Below are 11980 nucleotides of genomic sequence, written 5' to 3'. Positions count from 1 at the left end.
AAAATAATAGACAAAATAAATGTGCAGTGATGGCACAGAGCCACTTGGCTGCACAGACAACCCCGGTAATGTCATACACATGGAGGCTGCCTGCCAAGCTCATGCATCAACAGACAATATCCATCAGCTTGAAGGCATCTGGAAGCATAAGATGACGACTTTGTGCTTCATTATGTCCCAAAGGGTGCCAGGGGACTACAGTGTGATTCCCCTGTAGGACACCCCTGTTTGCATTCGTGAAAGCAAAATGGATCAGCTGCTCGAGCGGCCACAAAAATGAGGAAGAGTCAGTAATTCCAAGAATATTATTGCCAGATTTGACCTATACTCTGATCCAGAGAGGGGCTGGGAGGGTAGGGTTGTACAGATAAGACAGATGGTGCAGGTACAATCACCTCATTCTTCTTACCGCATATGACCTTTTCACACTTATAGTATGTTCTGCAGCCTAAACACAAAAAGACCCACAGTACAGGAATGCAATTAGTTCATCAGCTCAAAAGTGATTTGTAGGATTATCCCAGATTAATCAGAATGTTTTATCTGCACCAATTTATCTGCAATGATCTAAGAGAAGATGAGCACTTAATTGTGGAATTCAGTAGGTAGGTAATAACCGAATTGGCCATTAGAAAGTCTACCACCAACACACTTTGACTTGTGTTTCCATGGATACTAAATCCACCATGATGAGGTGGGGATAGGGGGGGTGAAGTAGGAGAAAAAGGTGTAGGTACATGTAGTGAGAAATGAAAGTGTCATGAGAGAGACGAGATATCTTCTGAGGAAGCAGGAAGGGAGATAAGAGCAACGGTACCTTGTTGAAGAATGTTTGTAATTTATAATAGATATTCATAAAAGTCTACAGTACAGTGGTTTCAAAAATAGCTCTCTCTCTCTCTCTCTCTCTCTCTCTCTCTCTCTCACACACACACACACACACACACACACACACACACACACACAGATACAGTACACACATTTCCTGCAGGGAACAAGTCAATAGAAAATGTCACTAAGTAAGCAGCCTCCTTGGAGATAAAGGACAAGGGATTGAAGGCAAGAAGACGACTGAATGGCTCAAAGTAAAGATCTAAAGACTGTTAGGGGAGGCAATTGTGGCCGAGTGACAGGATGACTTTTTAGGCGTCCATCAGATTGAATTCGCCTCATTTGACACAAGTCCAGCAAAGTCTCAAATTCATGTTATCCACACAGCAACATTATTCTGAAATGGTATTTTTTTGAGGGTGGGAAAATCTGCCGCAGCTGCATTGTTGTTACTGTCTGGACAAGCAAAACATTACTTTCTGAGAAGATGATGTCACTGCCCCCTCTTATGCACCAACAGCGAGCAGACTGGCATTACTCCCAGTCGACATTCTCTTGGGATTTTTTTTGTCTTATATGCCTAAGTGACTCCCAGAACTAATTCCACTTTGTCGTCAGTCCAGATAAGTCAAGACAAGTGGAAGGGGACGGAACTTATGTGCATGCTTTCTTTTTTGGGTTCTGTTGTGGTGTGTGGTTCTGTCTGTGTCTGTTCATGGGCTAGACTCAAAATTAACTACAAATTTGTGAAAATGTATTTTAATATTTTTTTATGCTTTGAAGACTTGGCTTTTTTATAAAATGTGTATCATTAATTTGCATTACAGTTGCCCCTCGCTATTGGCATGATGTTCCGTGGTCAACTATGGCCTATTATTATTCCAAATATTCTTGTCAGTAGGTGTCAATAATGTTACAATAATGAGACATTACCTTACAGTACATTACATTACCTTAACACTGCATGGCCATGCCAAGTCTGACATGATAAAGTTCATTCATTCATTCATTTTCTACCGCTTATCCTCACGAGGGTCGCGGGGGGTGCTGGAGCCTACCCAGCTGTCTTCGGGCGAGAGGCGGGGTACACCCTGGACTGGTGGCCAGCCAATCACAGAGCACATATAGACAAACAACCATTCACACTCACATTCATACCTATGGACAATTTGGAGTCGCCAATTAACCTAGCATGTTTTTGGAATGTGGGAGGAAACCGGAGTACCCGGAGAAAACCCACGCATGCACGGGGAGAACATGCACATGATAAAGTTAAAAAAAAAAAAAGGTTCTCCGGCCATTCTGTGTGGAAGTGGTATTTTTTTCCTTTTGTCCCACGCCTTGTAAAATACTTTACATCAGTTGGAGGCTAACTAATTAGCTCGGTAGCTTGCTATATGCTATGAGCGGCAGCCATCGCTTATGTCCCTGCAGTCTTCAAACAGAGACCACGTGAAGGAGCTTATGTTTTTCACCATTTTGTTGGTTACTTTTGCTTTGCTTTTTTTCCACAGGTATGTTTAGCTACATTGCATGAACGCCAGAATGCAATTGCACGTCAGCGCATCCGCCGCATATATGTTATGTACCTTACAGTACATTACATTACCTTAACACTGCATGGGGTCAGCCATGCCAAGTCTGACATGATAAAGTGAAGAAAAAAAAAGGTTCTCTGACCATTCTGTGTGGAAGTGGTATTTTTTTCCTTTTGTCCCACGCCTTGTAAAATACTTTACATCAGTTGGAGGCTAACTAATTAGCTCGATAGCTTGCTATATGCTATGAGCGGCAGCCATCACTTATGTCCGTGCAGTCCTCAAACAGAGACCACGTGAAGGAGCTTATGTTTTTCACCATTTTGGTTTTTAGCTACACTGCATGAACGGCAGAATGCATTTGCACGTCAGCGCATCCGCCGCATATATGTTATGTACCTTACAGTACATTACCTTAACACTGCATACGGTCAGCCATGCCAAGTCTGACATGATAAAGTTTTTTTAAAAAAAGGTTCTCCGGCCATTCTGTGTGGAAGTGGTATTTTTTTCTTTTTGTCCCATGCCTTGTGAAATACTTTACATCAATTGGAGGCTAACTAATTAGCTTGGTAGCTTGCTATATGCTATGAGTGGCAGCCATCGCTTATGTCCCTGCAGTTATCGTGTCTTTGCATTACTGCCCCCTACATTACCAGATTAGAATGGCATGCTTCTAAAGAGGCGAAGCCTTTAATGTAGTTTTATCTCTGTTGTGTTCACCTTATATAGATTGTGTTAAATAGTGTTAAATACTGTCTTGATACAACTCCTACACATGCTCTCAGTGGACTTCCTTCAAAGCAAAGAGCTCATTTTCCCTCTACTGCCGCTGTACTGGTGCACATCCATATCCAATTAATGCATGCTACTGACTTATGCAACGCTTCTCTACTTGAGTGTTGGCTCTTCGCTCTCTTAAAAACCACCACAGTCACTTTGCAGCACATCCGAGGTATCGTTCACAGTCCTCAAACAGAGACCACGTGAAGGAGGTTATGTTTTTCACCATTTTGTTGGTTACTTTTGTTTTGCTTTTCTTCCACAGGTGTGTTTAGCTACACTGCATGAACGCCAGAATGCATCTGCACATCAGCGCATCCGCTGAATATATGTTAATCAGCTGTCTCGCCCTTGCTGTTAAATCAATGACGGCCGCACTCTTGTATCACCACCACGCTGCCGGCAGCCTGGCCCTTCCCCCGGTCCGACAGCGAGAGCTATATTTAGATACAGGAGTCACAATACCGTAGCCAAGTAATCACCCCCATCCTGTGTGAGTGACGAGCTGCTGCTGATGCCACTGTTTGCCACCAACCAAGTTGCTGCCGGAGGTCGGGGTCAGCAGACGGGGTCGGGCCACATAGTTTCGTGTCAGTAATTACAATCAGATGCACACACCTCATTTCTGGAGCATATTACATTTAAACACGTTAATACAGCAGTTTAATGCTGTACACCAGGGCAACTAAAACATGACAAATAAAGCAAAATTTGTCATTAAAAACACTTTTTTTTTACAAGGTTCTATTTTGAGACGGTTTTATGCTTTTGGAGACCCCACACGCAACGAGCATTTCAATTGAATAGACGTGTTAATTGAAGTATTTACAGTATCGTTTGACGAGGCTGTTGTATTGGATCTCAATCAAGAGAGCAAATGAAGAGCCCACTCATAAAATAAATTAGATTGAATCTATTAAGCGTGTTTGCTTTCACTCATGAATAATATGAGAGAATACAGTGCTGCCCTCTGCCCCCACCCTCTCAAACCCATCCAAGATCACCATCTACCCAAACTTGGTCACCATAGCAACAGCCTCTTCCTCTTTTCCCTCATCTCTCCCGCCTTTTGCATCGCCAGCCAGTCTTTTTTAATTAAAGCGTGCGAGATGCCAAAGGCCAGTCAGCCATTCCAGTCGTTTCCACCCTGACTCCCTACTGTCATGTTTGCTTTGACTCATTCAGACGTTCTCCCCCCCCCCATCCGTTCATCGTCGCCACCGCCGTCACTCCATTGCCATGTCAGCGTCATTAACCCCAACCCCTCTTTTATTTACTAAGACAACAAAAGCAGCCATTTATAAACCCTTTAGGAGAGCACACTTATTACAAAGTGGTACCCGTTATATTAGGATATATATGAAGGATATTATATTAGGATATATATATATATTAGGATGTGTATAAAATGTACATTCTGTAAGACAGCTGTGGGGAGTGTAAACAACCTATAGCTCCAGTTCCATGCTATTTCAATTAAATATTTGCAGTTTTGTATTAATTTCTACTAGGTATCTGCTCTATATAGTGATATTGTCTAAGGGGCGGGCCTTTCTATTAACCACAGTTAACAACATAAGCAGATTACAATAATCAGGCGTTGGAAACAAACCGCTTTCTAACAACGCCCCCTCCTCCATATCCCTGGAGGGGTGAGATCGAAGGAATTAAGATACCCGGCCGCTCAACTGTCACATCACATTTTCTACACAAATGAATTCCAGCTAATTAACATGTGGGAGAAGGGAAAAAAAACATTTGACCTCCCACTTAAAAATAAGTTCCACAATCCTTTGGGTTTGCGATGGGCTGTCCCGATTTCCAGCGCGTTAACGTGTGCAGGGGCGGTGATAATTACTCAAGTGCAGAGGCTAATTGGGACGATGCATATTAATTCATTAAAATCTTCCCCCTTGTTGGTATCCAATTGGAATCTGGGCCTCACGTGTGGAACACAAGGTGGGGTCCTGGGAGAAATAGACAAGGAAGTATTCTCAGGTAACATCCAGCTTTTCTCTACTTTGCCACACTTGAAATAGATTCCACAAAAGTGACTCTGTTCTCGTTTCTTTGGAAATTGACGTCCACATGGTGACATAGAGGGCCCTCGGGGGCAGGCCGTTGAGGTGCGGTGTCCGGGGGAGGTGGTCACGGCAAAGTGTTTAGTATCGACGTGTGGTATGGATGGACATCCTGTGGATTTGTCCTGTGGCGGTATAGTCATTTTAACAGCGACATCGTTGCTATGTTAGCTTATTGACTGAAGAAAAACAAAAGTAATGCCACTTACACGCTGACTAAACTGTATTCTAAAATTAAATAAGGGTTTAAAACAGAATGGTGAAGAAGGACAAAGAAACAAAAAACTTACCACTTCCACACAAAATGGGACCTTGTTTTCACTATGTCCTGTTAGACATGCCATAGCTGACTCCATGCAGTTTCATTTTTGGAAAAAAAAAACATAATATGTAATAATAATATAGTAATATAATAATATATTAATAATATATAATAATATATAATATAGTGGGCTGCACAGCGATCAAGTAGTTAGCACGCAGGCCTCACAGCTAGGAGGCCAGAGTTCAATTCCCCCCTCGGCCATCTCTGTGTGGAGTTTGCATGTTCTCCCCGTGCATGCGTGGGTTTTCTCCGGGTACTCCGGTTTCCTCCCACATTCCAAAAACATGCTAGGTTAATTGGCCACTCCAAATTGTCCATAGGTATGAATGTGAGTGTGAATGGTTGTTTGAATGGTTGGCAGGATGTACCCCGGCTCTCCCCCGAAGACAGCTGGGATAGGCTCCAGCACCCCCACGACCTTAATGAGGATAAGCGGTAGAAAATAAATAAATGAATGAATGAATGAACATAATAGTGAGGAATCACAATATCGCAAAGGACGACCAAGAAAGTCATCAAGATGGAGGCGGGTCCGAGGAGGAAGGCCGTTTTTCCCTAGTCATCAAAAGCAAATGTTTGACCACCCACTTCACTCAAAAGATTTTTCTCACGTTTGGTACCCATCATCGGGCTCGAGGGACACATATTACTCTCCACTGTGCCATTGTTAAAAAGTCCATTTTGCATTAAGATCCGTGGAAGCCTTTAGCAACATGTGAAGTGAACCAAAAGAGCAGAGCGCAGATGAGTCTGAGTCACAATATGCCCATTTATTCCAATGAAGGATGACTAATTGCGAGACGAGCAAGTGCGACTATGGGGAGCCAAGCCAAGAGAGCCAAAATGAAGAGAGCCAACCGACATGTGAGTAAACAGGGAAATGTCCAATTGAGGATCAGATATCCAATTCCATATACCTGACCTTATTTACTCTACCATCAAGACTCAGCTTCCTAATCACCGTGATAGAGTTTCCCACTTCCAACAAACCCACAATAACGCACATTTCTATAGAAGAAAATGCACACAGAAATCCACAATTGACTGTGAGGTAATTAAGAGCATCTTTGCAGCGAAGCCCAGAGTGTTTTCATCTTCGGGTGCCACTCTGCAGTGCACTCAGGCAAAGTGTGCATTGCTATCCTTGTATAATTGATGCATCACGTTCGACACGCACAAAGCCAAGACTGTAAGTGGATATCCACGCTGACCTTTCACTGACATGAACACACACAACTTTCATTTAGGGTTCTGGTATCGGAAGGCATGTGACAACTACATTTAACACATTTTTATTGCTGGAAAGCTGACAAATATGTTAAATAACCTATTTTTGCCTTAGTAACTACAATTAATCATTTGATTTCTTATGAAGGGTATTCCGATACAATACCAATATTGCAGCCTTGAATATTTGGCAATGCCAATATTGATCTGACAACATGAATCACAGGTACTTTTATTTATTTTGTAGTGTGGGAAATTAGAAATCACAAATCATACATACTTCTTTTATGACTTATTTTTATGGTTAGGCATCGAGTCTCTAGTATCAATGGGAACCGGAAATGACATTCAAACTCTCCTACGATAATTTAATTTCCGTTCCTAGTAAAATGCCCACTTCTCCAAATGGAAGAAATAGCCTCAAACAGCAACAAAGAAGAAGCGTGTAATATAGTATAAAAGTGTGGCTAAAAGTGTGTAATATAAAAAGCGCGGTCGGCTCAGTGCAACATTTGCAACCCTGGGACAGCAGTGGCTCAGAAGGTAGAGGAGGTCGTCTCGAAATGTTGACGGTTCGATCCTTGTACCCTCCACCCAGTCTGTGTACCTGGGTAAGACAGGACCCAAATTGGCAGCCACGTCTCTGTCCGACTACCCCAGGGCAGCTGTGGCTACAGATGTAGTTGACCACCACCGGTGTGTGACTAAGGAGTGAATGAATAATGGTTTTGATTCTTTGCCTACCTTGAAAAAGCGCTATATAAAATCTCATCCCTTATCATTACTATTAATTATACTATATTTTATCACTGCTGCAACTGTAATGTTTACATTCTCATTTGCATGTCTGAAAAAGTGTAGGAAAAAGCCAAACTTATATGTAATCCCCTCCAGCAAGTTTCAGTTAATGTTGCATTTACTCCCAAGTAATAAAAGATTTTATGGGAACAAAAGCTTCAGTCCCGAGTACCTGATACACATCAGACTAATCCAATCAAACCCAAATACCCACAAAAGTGTGCGCTAAAGTCGTTACGCTGCCGAGGCAAAATTGGAGATAATAGGCGAGGTGACGTGTCGCCACGGCAACAGACAAGTGCGCCGACTCATCGCGCATGTCCAAAAAAAATAAAAATGAAGAAAACTCATTAAGTGATACACACTTGTCTTGCACGTATTCCCATACACATAAGTTGATAAACACACCAAGAAGTCTAATGAATTACTATTGTGAGCCGACACAGTTACTGATGCATTATGCTAATGGGGAGACTTCAAAGAAGAATATAACTGTGAAATATTTCAGCATGTGGTGTTACACGGCGAGACGCATCCATCAAAGCTGAGAAGTTATTGCTTTTTTTTTTGTTTAACCGATATCTATCTTGCCCCCGCTCCCATATCGGCATTTCCTCTGTGCAAAAGGGCTCGACGCGCTTGATATTGTTTTATCGAGCATGCGGATGCAAACCATTAAGATAGAGCAGCAAGCGAAAAATAGTGTAATTAGAGGTGTAATGGTAGTGGAGTAAAGGATGGGATCAGAAATACTTACATACGACATATTTGAAGACAAGCACATTGACTGTCTATTCTGAAATCCCGTCATCTTTACTCTTCGACACAGTATGAGATTATCTTAACTGAAACATTTTATTTTGTTTTCATTTTTTTTAATGGCGAATTTTGCTTTATTTGTCATGTTTTAGTTGCCTTGGTGTATAGCACTAAGCAGTCGACACAATCTGTGTAAATATTTGCTTCATTAGGCGAGTGTTTGTTTGTGAAATCATTTAGTGGAGCGATTAGGAGTTTTCAAATAAATGAAGGTATGTTTTCCGCGGTGTGCAGCGGCAGATGAGTCATTCCTGCTGTTCTCAGCTCATCAATAATACACCAGCATGCCTCCTCATTCCAGCGGTGCCTGGGCCCCGCATTATTAATTTAGTTTTTATTTTGCTGTTTTCTAGTCCCGCCGCACCTCTGCCTTGCTCAGATGCGTTCGGCGGGATCACAGTAGGCCTACCAATCACACGTAGAGGTTTTCTGGAGGAGACGGCATCAACTTTGAGCTACGTAGATCAGAGTTTAAAAGAGAATGTCAGAAGCAGAAGCCAGTCTTGCATTGTATTGTTCATTAGCATCTGCCAGAAAGAACTGCAAAAGGTCACTGGGGGCCTCGCCGCGCAGTAACATTGTTATTGGGCATCGATCCTGTATTATGCGCCGCTGAATTGTCCAGAGGTCGAGCGTGAGGCGGCCATTTTTTTTTTTTTTTTTTTTTTACCACAGCTCCGGGTTGCTCCATGTTACATTTTATAACTTTTAGCGCTTTTAGCAATAAGTAGGCATGAGTTGCTGTTACATAACACCAATGGAGCCTTGGCGTATTCTCCGCTAGATGCTATTAACTAGCCCAAGGCAGATAGCCAAGTGTAATCCTCTCATGCAATCAGTGGCACAGTTAGAACCAGCTACTAGAGCGAGCAACAGCTGTAGCTAGCATCACATATCACTTCTCCACGATAGAGCACACATCTATTCCTCTTGTTGGCCGCCTCGGCATCTAAAGCAAATCTGATAAGGCAGAATAGGGAAAAAAAAAAGGTCAATTACAAATCTAGGGATCCCCCATGTTTAATTTGAAAACCACGACTGTTTATTTTGGCGCTGAAACGCATAACATTTGCTGTGAAGGCGGAGGGGATTAAGGGGATAAGGGAAGGTTTTAACCTATTAAATATTCAGCTGTGCGTCTTGGCATGTACCATGCAAATGCACCCACCGGCTACGATATTAGCTCCACCAGGTAGGCCGCAAATAAAAAATAAATCATTTTGGCCGTCCATTATTGACTTTTTAATGACGTTCTAACAGTTGTGTGCCCCTGGAGCCTGCATATGAGAAATATCTATCATCTCCTTCACTTTTAAGCAGTGTTGTTGCCAGGTCTGGTTATTATTAGCGACTTTTTTTTGGAAATCGGCTTGCACGATCCTAAGTTCTGTTGTTTTGGGCTTGCTATCAGAGAGCCAGTCACTTGTATCTCCCACCAGACCTGGCAACACTGCTTTTGAGAGAAGAGGTGCCCAAAACATCCAGTTTTTCATGACATGACACAGGGCTTACTAAAAGAACTTTGAAACTGTCTAAGATACACTATAGTGAATCAATTAAAACTAAGACTGAAAAATAATATGCCAACTTTAATGCATGCATCCGACAGAAACTGCTCATTTGTAGCATTTGCAGTGTCCACAAAACTGGAAGGTATACATGTAAAAAAAAAAAAAATCTAAAGAAATAGAGCATTGTCATCCAATAGTCAGAGCAGAGTACTTTCAAAGACACCGACGGGGAGAAAGAAGCCTTGTTAGAACAAGAGCCTTTCATCACGACTCGCTCTCTCGCCTTTGCAGCTTTCTACAGCTTCATATGAAAGATGACACCCTCCATGTCTGCAACAAAGACACTACTTCTACTCTTCATTACCGGAAAGCCAGAAGCTCTTCAACTCGTGGCTGTGAGACCTTGAATTTCACTATTACATGATGATGTTTTAGATCTATCAAGGTAAAAACAAACAAGTAACGTGCAGTCATCGATAACGACAGTCATCCATCACTACGGCCCCCTCCCCCATGTCTTTCATCGAGTCCTCCTGTGTTGCTCTTACAGGTGAGAAGATCCGATCCTCTCTTCGCAGCCAAAGCAGATTAAAAGGAATCCTTGCAGTGTGCAGTCAAAAGCATTAAAGCGAGCCGCTAGGTACATTAAAAGCAACCACCTGAGTCTGCCTACTTAGGAAAGTTGGAAGAATCCTCACGATTTTAAACCCTTGTAGGCATCCTGAGTCATACGCTATTGCCTTTCTTGAAACATTTCCAGTGTTTTGTTTTTTTTTTTACAGCGGTTTTGTTGTCAAGCCCTGCATATCTAAACAGGGTTCTTACATTTGACATTGCAAAATTCCATACTTTTTGTGAAGTACAAAGGTTTTGACTTGTAAGAGTAATAATACTGTGTCGTGTGATTCATGTAGAAATCATGTATTTCTGGTGATTATATCATCTTGTAAGGTCATACTGACCAAATAAATTTGGAAAGGCCACATGAAGGCCTTTAATATGAGGTATAATGATGTGGTTTGTTTCACATTGATTTTTAACCTTGTTACCACAGAGAACTTTGACCTAAATCAATAGACATTCACCATCTAAAATGTCAATACAATACTTGAGCTACACTAGATTTAAAAAAAAATTAAAAAAAGCATTACACATACATACCCATATAAATATGTGTCACCAAACATCTCGCAATAATTCCATAACCAAAATGAAATGAGTCAACTTCATTGTGTGTGATTTCCCCAATATCCAGAACTAGCAGGATCCCAAGCAGTCTCTAAGCAATTCGCTTTATAACGTCCATATTGTGGATGGACCTTGGGGGGGTTTTGAATGCGCCATCATGTTTGCCTGACATTTGAACGCAGGAGCTCTGTGGGGATTGCAACAGCACTGCGGGAATCGAACGCTGCACGGCAATAAAAGTTGACTCTGGAGATGGAAAAATGAAGGACGTTGATGAGGAGGTGGAGAAAGTAGAATTTAACTCCTCCGGTAGTCTAAAGTGTCGACTGGCGCAGTGAGAGACACGCAACTATTATTACCATTGTGTTGACAAGCACACATTCGAGCACAATAACACGGCCGCTTTGTGTTTTGTTGATGTTTACGCTCTTTTTGCCGTTTCCGCCTCCACTCGACACACCAAGGCTATAATGGGTCAAACACTTACTGAGCACCAGGACCTGTTTGTGGCTGCTGCTCACCGTTACTGTTGGCATCATTTTTTAAAGTCTATCTCTGAGTGGTGGAACACACAATCAGGATGACATACCATTCTTTCTCGCCAATACACCAACTCACCCTCCAAGAAAGAGAGAGTCCAGCTTTCACAAAGACAGGAAATATTAAAGCATTTGAGTCTTTTTTACACACTTTGCCAAGATCAATATAAATATATATTTTAATATAAAGGTTTGACTACACACATTGTATTTCAAGCACAACCTTAATTGATTGCCTTCAGCCGCCCTCAGAGTCTTCCCCCGCTCATTAGTTTCATTTACTCCACCTACCACGTGATACAGGATGACATGATGGATGATTTTAATATATATTTATTCA

The sequence above is a fragment of the Doryrhamphus excisus genome, chromosome 14 (genome assembly GCF_030265055.1).
Source record: "Doryrhamphus excisus isolate RoL2022-K1 chromosome 14, RoL_Dexc_1.0, whole genome shotgun sequence".
In the NCBI taxonomy this organism is placed as follows: Eukaryota; Metazoa; Chordata; class Actinopteri; order Syngnathiformes; family Syngnathidae; genus Doryrhamphus; species Doryrhamphus excisus.
This window is presented reverse-complemented; position numbering follows the sequence as displayed.